At 39.8% G+C, this 22,251-nt stretch overlaps 1 protein-coding gene across 1 annotated transcript in view; it reads left to right on the forward strand.

The window, feature by feature from the left end:
* The window catches only part of AHRR (aryl hydrocarbon receptor repressor), a 91,875-nt gene that overhangs the window by 33,999 nt on the left and 35,625 nt on the right, over positions 1-22,251 (forward strand). The gene's annotated exons all lie outside the window — the stretch shown is intronic.

Below are 22,251 nucleotides of genomic sequence, written 5' to 3' on the forward strand. Positions count from 1 at the left end.
AGAAACTTTATTCTGAAATTTTTTTTCCTTTTTCTGCTACGCAGAGTCTTGCTGTTAGGCCACCGAAGCTCTGAGACTATTGTCTGTCACGTGCATCAGCACCAGTATTGTCTGGGTTTTTTTTTGTATTGCTTCCTCTGTGTTGTCTTTGTGTATCTCTTGTTTACTGTCTTACACTAGGTATGTGCATGCTTTGTCAGTGAGTGACTCATGTATTATTCTGACAGCCAAGTGTGTTTCCAACTCTAACAGCCCTAAAGATCCCCTAGAACAACTCAATTCAAGGACAAGCGTATACAAGACAAGGAAGAGGGCAAAGCTAAGTGGCCTGAGGGTTTTCTGTAATTTATTCTGTCTTTTCAAGGTTTTATTTAGTCTATGATAAATTCAATTTAAATTTTGTTTACTGATAGCACTTTATTGACTTTTTTGAATGTACTCAGGGTGCGTAGGTTTTTTGGCATACTGTGCTTTGAGTTTTAAATGCATTTAAAATGAGTAAATGAAATCCAAATTAAATGCTAGCAATAAACAAAACACCTCACTACAATTCAGGTAGGCAGCCTTGATTAACCTAGACATTACTCCAGAAAATGTGTGCCAGTGACTGGAAGCTCTTATTTTATGTCATGCAATACTCACAACAGCGACATATTCTCTGAGTAGCAGCCTGAGGCATTTGTTCTGTGTTGACATGGAAAGAAGAACATTATCAGAAGATCCACAGACATCATTTCTCAGAATTTCTTTAATAATTAATTTTCCACATTCTGAACAATCCTCACAGTCTTGTAGAAGACTGAAGTCTCTTCAGTTCATGCCTTTCAGTCTTCCTTGTTGTGTAATTTCCAAAACAGTTTGTCTTATCTTTATCTGAATGCTGCCCAAGCGCAAGATTGGTGCTTCCTTTCTTTTTCCCTAAGCCCCTGTTCATTTTGTTGCTAACAGCACTGGTACTCCAGCATTGGCTGCCAGAAGGACCTGTCAGGGTGTCATGAGAGCTGGCTGCTCCCTAAGAGATGGAGGTTCCCCATGGTGTCCATCAAGGCCTCCCAACCGGGGCCTGTCCTACCCCAGTCCTGGGCTGAGGCCACACTCTGTCTTCTCTGTCTTGCCTTTATAGTCTGGGAGCATCTTGTCCCCCTCCACCATTTCTGGATGATAACTTCCTTTCTGAACATGATGTAAAGACTGTTGTCCAAATCTTGCATCTTCCCTGTTTCGTAATCTTTGTCTCTCAGGCCTTTCTGACATCACCAGAATTTGTGCTCCACAGAAATTATACCTAATAACCTACCTTCCTTGCCCATTTCTCTGAATAAGCAACTTGCTCTGCCACGTCTATGGGCATCTTTATGCCCAGTTTTTTTCCCATTAGGTCCGTGTAATTGTAATAATCCTTGTCCATGAAGTCTTTATTGTTATCAATCCATTATCCTCTTCCCATAGCTTTGACTCTTTCTCCTGCAGTCATTGTTCATTTTCCTCACATTGCCCTTTATGGATGAAATGGCCTTTCCACAATCATGTCCAGGTTACCCATCAATTCCTGCCTCACAAAAGTCTTGTTAGTTTTAAGTAGAACTACACATAGCTGGGAGGTTTATAGAAGTATGAAAGTAGATAAATAAGTTGATGATTTAGTCTGACCCATAAGTTTATGATTTATCACAAGATTTTTACAGCTGAATACGTGCAAGACATCTGTCTTTCTAGGCTGTGAATAGACCTTATTTAGATGCTTGGAAATCATAAAACAAGAGATGGGAACTGGTTTCTGCAAAGCTTACCTCATTTTGCTATGTGATTAGTCCTATGGTTTGGTTAAATGGATTGCTATAAAGGACTTGCTTTCATTTAATTACATTTGTTCTGGTATCTTTTTATGTTATTGGAAAGAAAATCCCAACTGATTAGCAGAGGCGCTTTTCTTCTCTATCTAATGTAGCAGTAGCTTATTAGTCAGTGCTCTGAATGTCTACCACTATGAAATGAAATATTTTTTTTAGATCCGGCAAAGCAGATTTCGCTATATAAATAAAATTTTCATTTGATTATAATTTGTGGTGCAATCAGATAGATAACACAACCGATGAATTTTCTAAAATCTTGACATCTGTAGGAGTACAAGTGGAAGCAGAATGCATATCAGTAAACTAAATTAAGTACTTACTAAGAAAAAAAACAAACATATTTTAAAACTTCCCTCAAAGAAGCTCGTAATTTGTTTTGTAAAAGTTCCATGCTCTATAAAGGTCTTGCCAAACACATATCACATGGATTTACTGTGTCCCTAAAATTCCACTGAAATCCTTTCAATGCATTCTGGTTTTATATCTGCATGGTATATATCAATTTGAAGAAATATATAGGAAGTAAGTCTCTGCCTGCAGTTTTTTGTTATAATAAATAAAGCGTCCGCTATTCCCATTTACCTCTGAACCTGCAGCATGAATTGGCTACTGACATACGGGAAAAAGCTGAAAGAAACTGAGAGAAGAGGACTGAAAACAAGGAAAGATCACATCTAAATCAAAACCTGACATATTTTGAGTTTTCTTTTTCTAGTCCACTAACAACTTCATAACCACTTTACTAATTGTGCTGTTGCAAAGCATGTAACTTTATGGTAATCTTGCATATTCCTGTGAGTGTTTCAACATCGGTACAGGAAATGCCATTTTCTCTGTGTTAATATTATGTTGTATATAAGTGTCACAGAAAACTTATCACAAAAATTCTTCATTTTTTTCCAAATAACTTATTAAAATGATATTGTGCCATCAAATGACCTATAAACCTCATACGAGAAAATGATGCAATAAATAACACTTCATGAAATGTTTCCTTGAGAGGATACGCAATCTAACCTAGATAATACATCTTGAAGGGATGTATGTAAGGATTTATGTGGAAAAGATACCAATACGTTATCATGAGAGTTAAGACAGCAAGTGGAGAAAAATGGAATTGCATTTCTTCTTTCCATACTTTTTTCTGTGTTAATCTACATTGCTGCATAAAGAAAAAGGCTATGCATCTCAAAACAAGTAATATATCAGTGAGAAAATTAGAGATGTTTACAGTTACAGGAATTACTTCAATAGTTATTAGAAGCTGAGTCATGCAAGGTGCAGAGTGCTCTCAAATTGCTCTGTGTTCAACAGGAATTAATTGTTTTCAACACACTTTTGAGAACTGTCAGAGCTATACAATAATTAAACCCTAGCAATACAGCCCTATAAAGTTGTTTGAGGAAAGAGTTCTATCTGTTGAGCCAGATAGATACTTGGTGTCGTGGCAGAGAGTTTGAAGGTATTGCATGTTGCAATATGCAGTCTTCATTCTTATTGATGCTAGCAAGTACTTCAGCAACATTTAATATATTTGGCAGTAAGTGCTATGTTATTTGGGGACAGTGATCCACCCTTTCCCATTTGTTGCTGATGACATGGCTAGGAAAGCAAAAATAATGTCAATTTGAAGTTTAGCTTTGCAATCACACCTTGTAAGTATTCTGGCAGGAATTGATAATGACCTTAACACTAGTAGTGTGACTGAGATAATCACCTCTGGCAGAATGATGTGGGAAGAGAGGTCTTTTTCTGGGCAGAAGATGTGTCTCTTGCAGCAGTGCTGCAAGGTGCAGTAAGTTCCAAGAGATCATTTGGAAAAGAGGAATTTCTTTATTGTTTCTTTGTTGGCTTTGTCTAGTGATGTCACTATCTCCAGACAGAGGTCGGTGTACTTACTTTAGATTTTCTAGCTTCAGCAAATATTCCATCTTCTGAATCTTTGAACATAATGTTTAACTTGCTTAGTTTTAGTATTGTAAATATGGTGGAACGGTTTCTCCAGCTAGAGAAAAGCTGCAATGGCAAACTACAATGTTGTGGCTCTCCTTCGCTCTCTCGCCAAATGATAAACACAGCAGCATGTGAAAAACATGTTGAGGAAGAATTTTAAGCCCTGAAATGCCTATAGCAGAGACTGGAAATGTAACAGAAACTTTCCAAGGATGAAGAGGACAGCGGGAAACCTAATCTCCTTCTTACTGAGGCAATCTGCCAGGAAAGATCTACTGTAGGCAAAATCCAGGCAAAAAGCCTGCTCTCAGAAAACAACAGGTTTGGTTGGGGAGGAAACATAAAGACAACTGGTCAGGTCCTTAATTCCCTATTATGCCTCACTTAACTTTGGCATTAGTAGAGTAATACAAGTCAGGCCTGAGAACCTGCCCTGATGTTTTGCAAACTGCATTGCCTGAAGTTAAATGTGTTTTTAGAAATCAAACCAAAAACACCCTTGAAAAGGTTGAAGTCTGGGACAGGTCAACCCACATCTTCACCACTCTAGTAATTTGTCTGGAGTGTTTTGTACAAGGTAAACTGGGCACCAGCTAGTCATATTGCAGCCAGATTCACAGTAGCAGCACGCTGCTGAAGGGAAGGAAAACTGGAAAGACAACTCAAATCTATGCAAAGGTAATAGGATACATGTGAACATTTTGGGGGATTTTACGTTCATGTCAAGCTTTTAATTAAATCTACCAGTTTTATTTTTCCTAAATGCACTTTTGCTGTTTACCTTGGTGACTTCTCCTTCCCCATTTTAGTATCCCTAGTCTGTTAATCTGTTTTCTTCCAAAACCCTTCAGAAATATTTTCCACCTCTTTTTCTCTAGTGTCCTTTCTAGAGATAACCCACCTCACTTATTTTAAAATGTTTTTCTTTTTTGCACCTTTCTCATCTGTAGATTTTCTTGTTATCTCCACATAGACTTTTTACCCCTTATCCCATCCTCACTACGTCATTCTCCCTTTTCCCTGTATTCTTCACTTCATCCCCAAGCTCTTTTTCATACACCTGCTCTCTACCATTCCAGGTCTGGATCTCCATCTCTTCTGTCTACTGACAGACTGACTTTTGTAGGAAAGCGATGCTCACTCTTTTTTAGCTACTAAGACAATGTTCAAGTCTCCTGTTGAGTGATCAGGCAAATCTCTTTTCCATTCTCCTCCATGAGAGCCTTTTGCCCTCTGTGGTCTGGGTGTGGGAAGCTCAGATAGCCTGCTGATGCTTTCATTGCATGGGCCAGAGGGAGGGGATGTACCTTTCATTCCCTCCCCTACACAGAGCCCTACCACAGCGTCAAGATGATGGGAATCACTGCAGCAGAGGGACGAAGCCTTAGGGCGGGAGGAGGGAATAAATAATGAATTGTTGTCAATCCTCCCCACTGCATTAGGCTGCCAGATGATTGCTTATTCCTTGCTCCCACCCACATGCTTCATGCCACCACCAGCATTCTTGGTCTTTTGTGGCTGATGTTGTGGGCTAGTCAGCTGATGAGTCAGCTCTGCTAACCAGTGCTTTTCCAGCTCCCAATGGCAGGGATAGCTTTGGCATAAGAATTTCAGCCAGAATTATCTGTGTGGAGGTGGGAGGGCACTTGGGCACATTAATGAATTTATTTAGAATTTTACAATTCTGCGTTTAAAGAGCAGGTTTCCACAGGTGTGCAGTTCAGCTTGTCTTGTTCTTTTTATATATTGTCCAGTGCAGGGAGTTTTGAAAAAGTTCTATGTATACCATCTGTTAGGATGGGAGTGTGGAGTTAATGGGAAATTGAAACTTTGAATAGGTCAGGAAATTCAAAGTTTTGTTCTCAGAGCAATTAACTACATGTTGGTCTCAGATGGTATTTTAGCTCGTTGGGCTCATGTACAAAATGAGTCTTGCACCACAGCTGAATTCCTGCACCACAGCTGAACTCAGCACAGGGAACAAATAGGAGAAGAGATGATCAGAGCTTCAAAATACCTTTGTGCCTTTTTGATGCTGGGCAGGCCTGGGCCTCATTAGCACTTCCCAGGGGTCCGAACACCCTCCAGAACTGGTGCATCCAGTACCTCACAGCTTGTGTCAACTGGGGAACATCTGGGCAGTGGAAAAATATATCAGGCATAAGAATGTTTGTTGCAACTGCCCCATTTGCTGCCTGTCCCATCTGCATTGCCTTGGCTAAAGGGCAGTATGGTTAAACACTGCAGCTCCTTTTGTCATCCTGCACATCAGGCAAAGGCTATGCCCTGCTAGGACAGGATGTATGGACCACTACATGTGGAAGGCTCAGTCACAACAACTTGCTTTAAACTAATTTCTGCAGCTGAACTATTTGCTGTCCTCTTTAATCTGCCTTCTACTTGGATATTGCCAGGTATCATTCAGCAGCCCTGCCCAAGGTAAAACTTAGAATCATAGAATTGTTTCAGTTGGAAAAGACTTTTAAAATCATCAGGTCCAACCATTAACTTAACTCTGCCAAGTCCATCACTAAATCACGTTCCTAAGCACCACATCTATATGTCTTTTCAGTATCTCCAGGGATGGTGACTCAACAACTTTCTTGTGCAACTAGTTTCAATACTTGACAAACCTTTCAGTGAAGAAATTTTTCCTAATATACAATCTAAACCTCCCTTGGTTTAGAGACCAACAACTTGAGACCGTTTCCTCTTGTCCTATCACTTGTTACTTGGGAGAAGAGACCAACACCTACAACTTCCTTTCAGGTAGTTGTAGAGCATTAGGGTCTTTCTCCTTTTTCTCCAGACTAAACAGCCCCAGTTCCCTCAGCTGCTCCTCATAAGACTTGTGCTCCAGACCCTTCACCAGATTGGTCTTTCTTTGCACACACCCCAGCACCTCAATGTCTTTCTTGTAGTGAGGGGCCCAAACCTGAACACAGTATTCAAGGTGCAGCCTCACCAGTGCCAAGTACAGGGGATGGATCACTTCCCTAATCCTGCTGGCCACACCATTTCTGATACAGGCCAGAATACTGCTGGCCTTCTTGGCCACCTGGGCACCCTGCTGCCTCATGTTCAGCTGGCTGTGACCAGCAGCCCCAGATCCCTTTCCACCAGGCAGCTTTCTAGCCACTCTTACCCAAGCCTGTAGTGTTACAGAGTGTTGTGGTCCAACAGCAGGACCCAGCACTTGACCTTGTTGAATCTTGTACAACTGGCCACTGCCCACGATCTAGCCTGTCCAGATCCCTCTGTAGAGCCTTCCTACCCTCAAGATGATCAACACTGCTGCCCAACTTGGTGTCATCTGCAAGCTTACTGAGGGTGTACTTGATCCGCTCATCCAGATCATTGATAAAAGTATTAAACAGAACTGGCCCCAATACTGAGACCTGGGTAACACCACTTGTGACCAGCCACAAACTGGATTTAACTCCATTCACCACAGCCCAGTTTATGTTGCAGTAACAGAACATTTTTCCCCTCCACTTCTAGACAAAACCTGGCCGGAAAGCACTGGGCCATGGTAGAAAGGTAGCTGAGCATCCACTATGTACAGTATGTTGGGGCAGGAGGAAGAGAGTGAGGGTAGCAGCTGTTTTTTTGAGCATTCTTGCAATAATTTTTGTAACTGAGTTACTCAGAAGTCCTTAAAGCTTGATTGTAATTACTGTAATTTCTCACAGGACTTAAGCTTATTTCTAATGAAAGAAAACCTCTTAATAGCTATTTAAAGTAAATTTATTTATTAAATAACCATTTATATTACACTAATCTGAAATAGTTTTATTTTGTATTATTAGTTGGAGTACAAGTGAGCTGGATTACATTTCTCTAGCTAATTTTCCAAATTAAATAAACTTCATAAAAGGACTGAAAAATAGTGTAAAGGCAGAGTTGCAGCTAATCCAAAGCACTGTCTGTGCGTTCTCTTATGTATATAGGCGGTGTACAGATCTCTGACTGCTAGGTGCAAGTTTTTGGAGCTGTGGAGGACATGAGGAAAGCTTGTAGTAATTATTTGGAAATCAGCATATTAGAGGTCATTTTTTATCCTGATTTCACTATACTAAATTATTGATCCATTTTTCTCTAGAATTGCAGGTCCAGTGGCACTTAGGCACATGTATTAGACACCTTCTTGCATCTCCTTAGATAATGGAGCCATTGACCACACTGTCTTTGAGTAGAAGAGGTGATGTTCTTGAAAAAAGATTACAAATATTTTATTTTCATATAATGAGGAATATAAAAAATGACTCTCAGTAAGGTAAGGCTTGTTAGGTACCAGCTCTGTGTCCAGACTGTCGTACAGAACAGAGCTGAACAGCAAGTATTTGAGCAGCTGTTTACCCTGAAATACCCCTATGTAAACTCATTCCTGCTGTTAGCAATGATTTCTTCACCAACTGCCTCCAGAAAACCAGTATAATTTGTTTGTAAAGGTAAAATAGCACAACAGTATTCTCGTGTATCCCTTTCCATAAATAGAAAGGAAAAATTGCTGTGCTAATTAAATACTTGCATTAGTATACAATGCTCTTTCAGTTTAGATTAACTTCTTGTGTTTTAGCCAAAGTTCATAAAGAAGGACAAAGTCACATCTCTTTGTTTAGGCAAGAGTTGACTTTGTATATTTTTCATTTCCACAGGAAGTTGTTGCAGTGGTAAGTAAATGGGTACAAATCAGTAACATAAGACTCAGGGCAACATCTTCATAAGTTTCTCAAATCTCTGAAACTATGGCCTGTCTCCAGAAATGCCTGAGGACTGGTCTGCATTGGTACTGTTACCCTTGAGGTCACTCTGGAGGCTGTAAGCACCCTCCCTTTATACACAAATGTCTCTGTCACATCACCTCCACCAGCACTTTGACTGAGCTCAGAAAATGTGGTGATGCTCAGCATCTGAGGTTGAGCCTGCCTCTCTGCCCTCGCTTCACATCCAGGATGTGAGTTTGCCAGGCTTAGACCGTGAGGTCCAGCAGCAGTAACCTCACAAAATCCCAACCATTTTCCAACCTAATTTCCCACCATAAATACAGGCAAGACCTGGGGCAGAAATGAGGCTGATTTTGGGGTGCCATTGGTTTCATATCAAAGCAAGATTGGGAGGTCATCTTTTGTGTAAATGGCAAAATGGAGTGCAGATGGGAGGGGACCTCTCCCACTGCTTGAGCTGTGTGAAGATACACATCAAGGTCAATTCTGAATAGCACTTTGGATGAAGCCAAGGGCACTTCACAAGCTGTGAGTGTATCTCCAGGGTCCCCAAAGCTACATGTCTGTAGCAGGTGTGGGAACACCTGGCTGAGCTTTCCTTTGGCTAACTTGACTATTAATAGCAATGAACTTGCAAGACAGTATGTGAACGAGTCATCTTGGCCCACACTGTGAGTCCTCAATGAATGCTGTGCTCTCATTGCTATTGTTACTTAGTTAAGCTGGATTATAAAGCTGGTTTGGGCAAGCCTGTTTGCGCTGCCTTTAAATGAAATGTGTCTGTATGCTAATCCTCATAAAATGTCAATGAGCAATACATCCAATTTAATTCTTTAAATTGTAGGCTCGAAAGTAATTTAACAGCTTTTGAAAACTTTATTTCAGGTAATTAGTGCAAATAATTCATGATGGAACAACAACGGCTGCTTTCATAGCGCTAACTGCTTGTAAAATAGGCCAGTCCGCTCCCCCTTGACTGGGTAGAGTTGACATACCGTAAGCAGAAAAACATTTTTAATGTTTTTCTTTATATTCCCACCTGCCTTCCATCACCCAAAGGCCATTCCAGCTACCATCTACAAAGCACGTCCTTACAACAGATTAGTGTCTTGGTCATTTGTAGGACACTGTGAGCTAAAATATAAAATAGGCTTTCCTGTCCTAACAACAAGCTCTGACTAGTACTCATGGTATTTTCATAATGTTTCTTCAGAACACATTTTTGACAATAAGCCCCTTCCTGATTTACCATTTCCGTATGGCTGATGTCTCTAATACTGCAGCAGGGCAGTGTTTAATTCAGGGGAGTCATATCTGTTGTTTTATTGAAGCAAATGTTTGTTTGACTGTTTATCATGACTTTCAAATATCTTAATTAGCATAATTCACAGTAGTACATGGTTGTCAAATATGAACCTTTAGGATAATAAAAAGGAATGGGCTGAATAAATATTTGAAAGAGGTGCCAGTATTGTTTAAAAACTATTTATCTTAAACTTTTATTTAATTCTACTCAGGCAACATGATTCCATTCAGATAAAACTCCAAGCTATATCTTTCTTCCCTGCTTAAACTGAAGTAAAATAGTTCTGTGACATATCGGGGGAAAACCTATACGATAACATGCCTGTGCCTTATATCTGCGTGGGTCGAAAGGATGGGCTGCCTCTTTAAAAGGTTTCCGCGAACCTGTATTGTTATAGTAAGCTCTGGTAGGCAGGGGTTGCGTGACTGCAGTAGACTCATTTGTGACCTCAGAAAAGTGGTTATGAAAGTGATCTCTTGATCAGAGGAATAGAGCTCTGCTGCCTGCCAGACCAGCAAGGCAGAAATGAGCCTCCTCCCTGTGAATCTGCCCCGGCAGGAGAAAAAATGTTCCTCTTTTGAATGCAGTGTTCATAAACTAAGCCTTTCATGATTCCTCTGAGAAATACTCAGCATAAAACAAAGTAGGGTCTAGAGTATACATTTTCTCTAGTTAACTTTCTCATTTTTTGAGCATGTGCAAAAGCATCTCTGCTCTTTCTTTCTGTAATTTGCAGTGTTAATTTTCTGCCTTAAACCTATTCATATTTTCTTTAGCATAGCACTAATGAGTTTTGTTTCAATAGTTATTAGACTGACCCTGGCAGCAAGTCACAGTGTTTATCCAATAAAGATCATATTATACATGATGAAAAACCAATATAAACTGATGTTTATGTCACTTAGTGAGTGTAAAACAGATCTGATGAACGAGTAGGTAAAAAATCACCAGTTTTCATCGAGACCTTGACAGAATAAGAGCCACTACAAGTAATCTATGTATCATAATTGTTTTTATACATGCTATTCACCTAGCATTGATAATTCAGTGAAAGCTATAATTAACTATAATTACTTTAAAAGTTGAGGTAGCAATCCTTTCTGTTTCATGAATGGGAGCCAAGTTCTTTGTCCTCATCCCATAAGGAATACTCGTTATTTCTTTTGCAGTTTGCTATGAGTCAAGGTAGCAGGCGCCTTCATAGGAGTCAGACTTGCCTGTTCAAGTCAATGACACTTATGCAGAAGAGTTTAAATTGGAGAAAAGGTTATATTTTATTAGTTAGAACTTCGTTTCTGAAATATGAATCATTGTTTGGTTATTTCTTGTCATTGCATGGGACAAGTCTCATAAGAGCTCTGTGGCTTTTAATTTTATCTCTATATCAAAGTAGTTTCAGTTTTTAAAAAGCAAATCAAAGCAGGGCCACAGTTTAGACTTTTAAAGCTTTCAAATATTACCTTTCCTGCCTTTTTGAAAGGCCATATTTTTTATTATGCTTAGAAAAAGTGAAGGTTCTAATTCTGGTCGCTGACGCAGGGACTATGGCATTTTTCTGAAAACTTCATTTCTCTAGCACTGAGGGGGGAGAACGTGTAAGATCATTGCTGGCCTGCTTAGGCTTTTTAGGATCTTCTTGGCATCTTTTTCAGCGCACAGAACCTGCCTGTGAAAAAAAAGCAAAGCAAAAAGTTTGTGAGGAAGTAAGAAATGAAGGTTCTAGTACTAATTGAACAAATCATGTGCATGCGTTTTCTGTTTCTGCAGAAGGTTCCTGTTCTGCAAAGCAATGTATTTTCGGACAAACCATCATGTCTTCTCTGCAGGTCCTCTGACTTACAAGGGATTTCAGTTGAGAGCAAGGTCTATCTGTCTGGATAGCTTTTCAGGACTAGTCCTTAAATGCATAAAATTAAAATATTAATGTGTATAAAACTACATTAACCATATTCAAGGACTGTAACATTATCAACTTAGGATTCTAGCAGTTCAGCTTTTGACTTCTTTTGTTGGTTGGTTCATCATTCTGAGCTTCTGGGCAAGATTTTCATGTCACTGGTTTTCTTCAGCATTCCAAAAAGTTCTGGGATATAGCTCAGTGTTTTAAAATTATCCTGAAAATTGATTCTGAGAGAATATTTTTAACTTTCAGATACTGTTCCCGATGTTTCATTTGCCTATATCTTGTCTCAGCACATTCTTTTACCTCCTGACATAGAAAAGCCAAAGCACAAAGCCTTCCACTCAGGCTTCTATTTCCCACAGCTCATTTGGTTCATTTAATCTCTTAAGGCAGTTCTTCATACAGTCAGCTTATCATGGCAGTCTCCACATATAGCGGAGAAGACCAAAGCAGAGCAGCTCTGCCTTAGAAGGGGAGTGCTCTGTTCTGTGGTGTATGTATGTGTGTGTGCATCAATTCTTGCGCAACAGTGTGCTGTGGTATCCATCTGAGGTAGAGTTTCTCCATTTCTGCTGTCAACTGTGTTTGCTTATTTGAAGTACACTGGAAAGCAAATGTGGCTGTGTCTTTGCCTTTAATATCAAATACAATATGACTGCTATATATAGCAGATATTGAGGAATTGCTCTTAGGATATTTCTGACTCTGAAACTGACGAAGCCAGATTTGGTTTTCTGGGTAGCATATGCACATCCTGTGCACTAAGGCCCCAGTGTGAATATTTTAGATGCAATGTTTATTTCATCTTAAAGCTTTCCTTTATTCTCTCTAGATCGTGTGCTTTGGCTATTTTTAAACAGTCCCTTGGGTGATATACTGGCCTACTGACATATGCTCTTTCAACACACTTTTAAGAGATACTGACTTAAATTCCCTCTGGGAGCTAGCAGGTATGAATTTAGCTTGTGCCTTTCCATGCAGAGAGGGGGAAAATGAAATTATAAAGGGACAAGAATGTTATAAAAACAATAGAAATTGAGGACTAGAAGATCTGGAGATAGTCTAGTTGAAACATAGACCTGGAAAAGAGATTACCAAATCAAAAAAGGCTAGCAAAGATCATGTAAATCTCATGTACGTCAGTCATTGTCAGTTTGATTTAATCAGGAAGGGAGAGAGATGCTTTCTCATACACTTTCCTAGTTGCATTTATTTTCATGCTGGGTCTTTGATTTGATTTTATTCTTCAGGGATTGATTTACTAAGTGTTCCAAACTGTAGATCTAAATTGAAGACAGTAAAATGGGGCACATCTTCTGCAGTCAGTAAAGACTAGAAATGTTGTGATATTCTCAAGATAAATTCATTGTCAGAACTTCATTGCATTTCTTCCGTAAGATGCAATTCTTACAGTATTCTTTTCTAAAGCGAAGAAAATTCCAGTAGACTGTAGTTGCACACTTACGAACATATAATTTTCTCTTTGCTGTCATTTCAGTAAAAATGGATTTTTGTCTCATTACTTATGCTTCTGAAAAATAATTCAGACTCAAGTTTATTTCAATAGGCTGTTTATCATAAAAGATTTTTTTTGTTTGGATGCAATGATTAGTCACAAGCTGGTCTTTCATCATATGCTTAAATTTAGTCACATAGAGGCTTTCTCATAAGGTTCTGATTTTTCTTATTGTTGCTTCTGTGATATAGTTTGTTTTGCGTCACAGATGCTACTCTTGTTCATCTGTTGTTTATTTTCTCTCTGCAACAAATTTCGTGGACAAGGACGTGGCATTGCAGTGAGAATATAACAACATAAGAAATGCACTACTGTGTCACACCAGTGGCCCATCTAGGCTGGTATTCTTATCTACAAAATTGCTGTCTTTTATCTGCTTTAAAGCAATCTTGTACTGATGTCACTGAGCACTTCACAGTCCTCACATTATGGGGTTGGGTGAACAGTAGTTCTATATTCAGTCTATCCATTGCCTTCATAATTCTTTAAACCTCTGTTGCATCTCCCCTCATCCTTCTCTCCTCAGTAAACGCAGCCATTTCAGTCTGCCCTCAAAGGACAGCTGTCTCTGCTGTGGACCCATGTCCATTGTTGCATTATTTTCATTGGGAGAATCAAATCAGTGAAAAAATGGCCTCATGACAAGGAAATAATATGAGCTGTATCAAAAAGAATCACATTCTTGCAGTGTAGAGAGACAAAGTGCTGGGAATTCAGAGGATACAGAGAACCTAAATTGTATATTTCCCTGCAGAGGTTTTTTAAAATACCCGGACCAGGTTAAAAATGAATGGCTTTTCAGCCAACAAGCCACTATGAAGAACACCTCAAAGAACTGGGAAACTGTGCAAGCTGTTTTGAGAGGCTATCTGCTCCATAAATCCTAGAGTCATTGTGTCCTGATGTGCTATTCCTCTGCACATGAACTTATATAATGATTGGTGGGATTTGCTGAGATCGGACTCAAGCAATTGGGATGTGGCGTGTTGGAACACACTGCAGTACACACCAGGCTAATGTGGATTAGTTTGGTGAAGTTTGAATCCCTCTACAAAGACCTAACATGCAGTGTTTCAGAGTGTGGTGCAGATGAAAACAGAAACTAGAGTAAGACAAACATTAAACTACATTCATTGTACATTCTGAGGTTCTTAACTCTGGAACTAACAAAAATTAAGCAAATTTTCTAATTATAGAATATTGAGTTTTTCTACATTAAATTTATGCTGTATGACTCAATTCTGATTAATGGACATGTAATTTACAGACTCATAACTTAAAGGGTAAGGAATTTATTGGAATTGTTTTAATTTTTATGAGGGATTTGCGGGTATTGATTTGAAAGTGGACCAAGTTGTTTGCAGATTTCTTATTCCAGGTTGCCAATCATTCAGGCTTGCAATCCGTTTTGTAGTTTGATAGAATAACCTGCTTGTATTTACGTTTTATGGATTTATTCAAAAGAATGTACAAGAAAATACACACTTAGACAAGATAAGGTATTACAGCTTGATTAAACTAAGAATGGGATAATACAGAGATAAAATTAAGGCCCCAAGACTAAACCTATAAATCAATAAGTTCACATCATCAAATCATCATATTTAAAATACTGGGTAATCAATGGAATTATAAAGATGAAACAGAAAACAATTATTTAGGATAAGTCTTATGTATTGGGATAATTTGGAAGGACTTAAGGTCTATGGCAGTCTTATAGGTTATATAGTCTACCAGACCAACAGATAACTCAACTATTTATTCACAGTGATACAAACAGATCTCTAAAATATCATCTTTGCCAATGTGTAATGTGGGATTGTCTGTTGGGGAGATCATCTGTTGAGTCATATGAAGAAAGAAAGGTTGCAACAGTAAGCTGCAGAGAGGAAATGTGCTTTCTAGACAAGTTCTTTTCAGTCTGTTTCTTGTATAATTAGCACACAATTTGGTTTTGCGTGGAGGCACAGCCTGCATAAAAACGTGACATATAAGGTTGTTTCTTGTGAGACACTTGTGTGAAATACAGATGGAAGAAACCACCAAAAAAATTATAAGAATAGCTAATAGCTTAATTCACATATTTTCCATATATACACTCTTCTCGTGACAGCCACTTAACCATTCTGAGGCTTTTTAAAATTATTCTACACATTTTACAGACCAAAAATCATGTCCATTGAGAACTTATACTAATGCTTATTCACCTAAACCCACAAACAGCTCTTACCTTACAAAATGAATCCTGTTTGTAACAAAACAATGACATTTTCCCTGAAGGAAATGTGAAATGTGTGTTACTGGGGATATTCAACAAAAGCCCTGAGCAACCTGCCTAACTAAAGTTGACTCTATTTTGATCAGGATGGGGTAAGGCAGATGACCCTCAAAGGTCCCTCCCAGCCTACAACTTTCCAAGTTTTTGGCATTCATTATCCCAGCTCAATAAATAGGCCTGTGGTTCCCACAGGGAAAAATCTTTCCTAAAGATTTGCAGAACTCCTTGCACCACATCACAACAGAACGTAAGAAGATAATGTTTTCAGCTTCTGAGCTCTTCTCATCTAAATTGTAGTCCCCAAAGGCACATAGACCCCTTTCTCCTATGCCAGAAAAGAAACCACACTGACTTGGTCATCTCCACAAGAAGCCCTCAGTTTGTGTTTCTTCTTTTTCACCCATCCCCTGACTCTGATTCTGCCTTTTTGCTGGACTCACACTAGCTTTGTCCCAGAGGCTTGGTCTGTTGATCATGAACTCCTACCCTAAACCAGTTCCCTTCCTGATACAACCGTGCTCAACAAGTCAAGAGGGAAAAGATCAGACTGACAAATTTTAGATGGCAGTGTGAGGAAAAGCAGGGATTTTTGGAGAAGAGCACAGCAGGATTGCCCAAGGCTCACTCTTCTCCCTTTATTGCCTGCTGGAAACACTCTCTGAGATCTCATCCTTAATATCTTGTCTAATCACCACAAAAATCTTCTAACGAGCCAGATTTCTTAGAGCTGATGTTCCTAGGAAAACTCCCTCTTTACTATGTTTCTCTGTAGAGATAATTTCCATATGTACTCTTACATACAGGCAGCAGTGGCTGCTGGATTGCCATTTCAGAAAGTTTATCACATTTGCAATGATTTCCAAAAATACAAACCCGTCCAGTGGAATACAGTGAAACCAACCATTTTCATGATTGCTCTGGCAGGATTTTTTTACTGTTTGCAAAAGGATTGGACTTTGGGGAAACAGTCCTCACCTTTCACACTGCAGGTTTTATCCCTCTCCCCGCTGCACGAGAGTTATTTTTCTGATTCTTTACTCTTAAGCCCCTTTGCTTTTTTTAGGCAACTTCCAGATATGTGATACAGTATATAATGAGGAATTAGGTTCCATTACACGAAGGCTTAACCTCCTCGAAAAGCATTCAGCGCTTGCCAGGAGTCATCAATATTTAACAGCTGTTGTTATTATGAAATACTTCATAGGGTAATGCGGCTCGTCTGCTCGCACGCAAGGGTTTGAACGGGCGCCAGGCCCCTGTCAGAGCTGCTGGGAGATTGACAGGCGGTGAGGTTTGCGTGACAGCGGGGATGGGGTTAGTCAGCAGTCTGCCTCCTCCACAGCAGGGACTTCTCCTCCCCCTCACCTACACTTCAAAAGGTCTCCTCCGGACAGGGTGGGGGATGTGGGCTGGGGTCTCAGGCTGGGGTCTCAGAGGGGCTGAGATGGCCTCACCAGCCCATGCAAGGGCTATGGGGAGAGGAGGGTTGTAAGGCAGTGGCATGTCTTTGATGCCCCTCACACGCGTGGGGGAAAATGGATAAGGCTCGCTGAGAAAGGGGAAAAATAGTTCTGGAAGAAAGGGGACAGGATCTGGAAAGCAAACAGTTCGGGTTGTACCTTAAATAAATGTCATGCTGTACTTGAGAAACTTCAAAGGGCAGTCAGATTTCAAAGCATCTCTTAAGAAGAAGCAGACTGAGAAAACCGCTAAGTTGGGAAGAAAAACTTTTCATTATTGCTAGCATAATTTCATCTGGCATTCTGGTAGCCTCCACAACAGTACTGAGCACCATACATCTTTTATTCAGAGGGTGCGTTTTGGTGCTGATTTCTTTTCTGAAGCATTTGTGCAATTTGTATGTTGTGGCATTTCAGAGTACGATCACCCCTTTCATATTATTCGGCAATGTATAATAACTATTCTTCATGTTGTATATTGTTTAATTTCAGCGTGCATCTAATGCGTGCTATCCTTATTGTCACTTGGTGTTCTCTGCAACTCAGCAAGAGGAAACAGACCATTTCAGTTCACGACTGTAGGTTAGTTAAGCAGAATTGCTCCTACTAAGTGTTTCCTAGTTGTTTTGTTTTGTTTTCTTAGCATTCAGGGTAACACGAATAGCTGATTCTTCCTGCAGCTTGAAGATCCAGGAAGAAAGACCCTGTTTTCACTTCCTTTCAACTAACAGCTACCAAAAGTAAGAGTCATATTCATAAAGCATTATCTCAGAACCTGCAAGTTAGATTTGGGTATTTTCATCTGCCCATTTTAAGAAATGATTTATCCCCCGAGCACCACTGAAGAGAAACGGTCTCACAGCTGCTCCTCGTAGAAAGGCTTGAAACTGATATGCCTGCATCATGCTGAGTCTGAAGAAGACAGTACTGTCCCCTTCTTACACCTCTAATGAATCCAGGCAAGGCGTTCAGATAAGAAACAGCATCCCTTCACTCACCTGTGGTGTTGCTTGATGCAGGTAGCCTGAGAAGTGGAATGCCCCTGGGATGGCTGGGGCACAGTTTGACCATGCATTAATTTATTACAGAGCTTAGCTCAGCAGGTAATTTTGCTGATTGTTTTCTGCAGAAAGAAGGTTGTGCTTGAATGTGAAGAGGTACAGAAACACTTTGGGGAGTATAATACTATAGGTTTAAAAAGTACAGTTTTACGAGAGTCCTGAAATTTCCATCCCTCTGAACTAAAGAGTATTCTGCAATGAATAAATGTTCTGTTATTTTGGGGGGAAAGGGAACGGCTGGTTTCATGATTCTTCTTCTATAGACTTTAAAGAGTTATGCAGCTTTTGTCTTCTGTACAATATTCCAGATTTGATTTTCAAGCCAAAGCGTCTGCAAATGCAGATAGTGATGCTTGTGTCAGAACTGAAGGTTCAAAAGAGATCTGTTTTTTACAGTGTTCTGAAGAGAGGCAGCACAGCTGTGAAGAGCACTGAGACAGTCCCATACTCCATTCAGCCAAACATATCATCCCTTTTTTTGGACTTTTTTTCTTGCATTAATTATCTGACAATTCTAACTCTACTTTTTTTTATTTTATTTTATTTTTCATGATTTCCACTCTTTTCACCTCTTTTAGACCAGAAACTGGAACAGTGTTCTCAGATATATGACCTTTCCTTCAGGAAATCACACTGGCCATTTTTCTTCCTTTTCTCTCCCTTTTTCCTCCCTTCCTAGCCCCCTTCTTCTCCACCTTGTATATTTCCACAGGATTGTCCTTTTAATGTTGACTGGCATTGCACCATGCTCCTTAGATCACATGACCTTGCAAAACTGTCAGCCCTGATACTTTCATATCTTCTGTTTATCACCCTATGGTATCAATATGCTTATTCATCTTCTTTGGCAGAACAGCTCCATCTTCTGTTTTATTTTGTGTTCTGGAAGTGCAGGCTAGATAAGTTGTGCTCAGAAAAAGCTCTCTGCTGTTCTTGTTTCCCATCTCTTCAGTTTGCCAGTTTTGAACCTAATAGGTGAATGCTCTGTGCTGCATTGCTGACAATCTAGTCCAAAGAGTTGTCTCTCCCCTAGAAAGATATCCAACGCTCCATAAAGCTAAAACTTTCCATTGTTTTGTTGGTTTTTTTTTTAAAGCCAGTAGCATTCATCAGACTGCCTGCAATATCAGGTTTTTTTCTTGCCCTATTCTTGATACAAGGGAACTCCAGCAGCCAGAAGTTTTCCCCTCAGGTCACTGAGTCATCTTTTGCTATTTGTTTAAGTTTCCCAGGTTTGCTCCTCCCTGCCTACTAGAGACAGTACTGCTGCATTCTCCAGCCTTTCATTTGTTTTCAACATCGTAGGCTTCACCTTTGCTCCAGAGGGCCACCATTTATGTAGTGTCTAAGCCTGAACACAGCTGCCTTGGCATCAGAGTCTTTGCTATGAAGCCACCCATCAACCAATGCTTACTTTCCTTCACTTCTTCCACTTGATTCTTGGTGGTGGCAAGAGTATTATTAGGCTGCTCTGTTTTCTTTTCTGTTTTTTTGCTAGTCAGATAACTTCTTGAAGTTTCTCCTCCTCACCCCATCATACCTGGCTTATCCTCCTCATCATCTGTTTTGGGGAACTGCCTTTCTTGCTCTGCTTTCTCCAGCTGAGAGGCTATCACCATCAGTAGTATCTCTTCTGAGCTGTCCCTGCAGTATCAGCCAAGCCCTGGGTGAATTAATTGAGTAGTTCCAATACAGACAGGTAGAACAAAAGTGAGCAGTGAGCAGTGACTCTGCTTCCTCAGGTGCAAGGAACAAATGTCCCTGTCCCTGAAGAGCTCTTGCTTCTTGGCAAGAAGGGTATCATTTGTCTTTGATGGTGCAGTAGGTCTCCTTGCAGTCCATGCCAGTGAGTAGGGTATGTTATGAAACGGATGTGTGTGGCCTAATGTACGGGTAACTCTAGCTGGCAAAATAACATTAAAATACTTTCCATTTGGAGATGGAATTTATAGTAGCCAGATGAGCTGTGGAACAAACATCTCTTGTGCTTCTGCTGCTGTGTCTGTGTGAGCCTGAAGGCTAACAAACAAGCAGGGAGCTCTGGCCCTCTCAGTTGGGTAAAATAATAGTTTCCACTAATGCTGAAGTTCGAACTGGTGGAATTTTCATAACACTGAAAAAACACATCAAAAAAATAAACCTTCGTTTCCTCTTACCCCTCCCTGTCTGTCCTTAACCTGCACAAAGACTGCAAACCACTGTGTCAGTAATTACAAAACCATCTTTTCTGATGGAGGAAACTCCAGGAGAGGTCATTGGAATAGGGGCTGGACTTTTAAAAATTATTGTCACGAGCGTCCATATGTCTGTTCTTATGGAGAGGCATAGCAGAAGGCTTGGCTGGTTGGGGCGGGGTAAAGCAACCTCTTCCTAATTAGTTCTAAAGTTATGCCAAAATAAAAATATGCTGAGTGACTAATCCGTGTGTCCTGTTCATAGCAGTCTAGCTGACAAGTCTGAAATCACAAAATTGTTTTGGCTGGAAAACTTGGGTAGAGATCTGTTTTAGGCAGTTTGGGATTTTCCTGATGTGTTTTCCCATGCACAGAGGAGGGATTTATTACATCTAATTATATATTTGAGATGATCGCTTTGGGGTAATGACCGACATTATCACTGACGGCAAACAAAGTAAGCTAAAAAACATCACAAATGTTCAGTCAGTGTGGTTCTGCGTTGCCATCATCTGTTGTAAAACGCTGATGTATCTTGCAACAGTCTCTCACTAGGCTGTCATATTGGAAAGGGGCTTTTGCACTGCCCTTTGGAAAATAAGTGACTCCATTTTGATCTCATCCTTGGTCATTTGCAACAAATATTATTCAAGCCATTTTAAAATGTAGACATTTTTCTTAATTTGGTGTCTTCCTAAAAAATTTAATCCCATTGTCATAACTTTTAGCGACAAGCTCGGAAACATTAGAGGCTTGCTGGCTGTCTCCTTATTCTGATTTCATATAAACTACTCATTTCCGTCTTAACCCTTCTTTTGTTTGGATTAACCATCTCTGGCTGTGGCTGCTCCAGGTTTCCTCTAGCTGGAAGGGACGATGTGTATCGAATGTCCCAGCTAATCTCACTGGTATGCTCTGCTCGCTCACTCTCTGTTGAAAGGAGAACAGAAAACTGAACCTTTGTTTGCTACTGGGATGTTTGTATGACCGGTCTCTGGGAAGGGGCAATAGGGCTGAAGCCGACTCCTTCATTTTCAATGACCAAATGATAAAGACAAGTTCCTGTCATACTCCCTAGATGATGAAGAAGCCAAATTATCAAGTGATGTCTGCCTTCTCAGAAATTCTTTTATTGTCTCCAGAAATGGAATTGTATTTCAGGGATTTTTCTGTGGGATATATTGATATAGAATCATAGAATAGTTAGGGTTTGAAGGGACCTTAAAGATCTTGTTCCAACCCCGCTGTCATGGGCAGGGACACGTCCCACTAGATCAGGCTGCTCAAGGCCCCATCCAACCTGGCCTTTAACACCTCCAGGGATGGGACATCCACAACTTCCCTGGACAACCTGTGCCAGTGTCTCACCACTCTCATGGTGAAGAAATTCTTCCTAATATCTAGTCTAAATCTGACCCTGTCCAGTTTGTTAACTTTATTTTGAGTATTCGAAGATATTTCAGATTAAGCAATGCTAACCCATGTGCAGGAAGACCACTTGCCAGTTTTGAGTCCCATGAAGATTTTAATTATTATTATTATGAAAAATATATGCAATTTTAATCCACAGGGAGAGATTTTCCTGAATTACATGTAGTAAATGTAATGCTAAAAACAAACTTTAAATCTCTGTCTAAAAATGAAACAGTTTAAGAACATTCCCTTGGATCTTACACTCAGGCTCAGGCTCACAGCAGTGAATAGGGTAAAGTCAGACTGAAAATAATATGATGCCAAGAAGATTGGCGCTGAAAATAGGAAACTTATTTCAGTCCCTTGTCTTCTGAAATGCCTATATAGGCATATCTTTATATTGTCATAATACATATTTTTATAAACAAAACAACTTGCTAACTTTCTTTTGTTTCTTTCCTGTGGGTTTTGGTTGTTGCTTTATGTAGAACACACTAATGTAAAAAATATGTTCAATAAAAAATGTGATAGATATTTCACATAAAAAACATCTGGATTGCCAAACATGTATCTATCTCACTCACAGCAAAAGAAAGTTGTCAGTAAC

This window comes from Cuculus canorus, chromosome 2, assembly GCF_017976375.1.
Source record: "Cuculus canorus isolate bCucCan1 chromosome 2, bCucCan1.pri, whole genome shotgun sequence".
In the NCBI taxonomy this organism is placed as follows: Eukaryota; Metazoa; Chordata; class Aves; order Cuculiformes; family Cuculidae; genus Cuculus; species Cuculus canorus.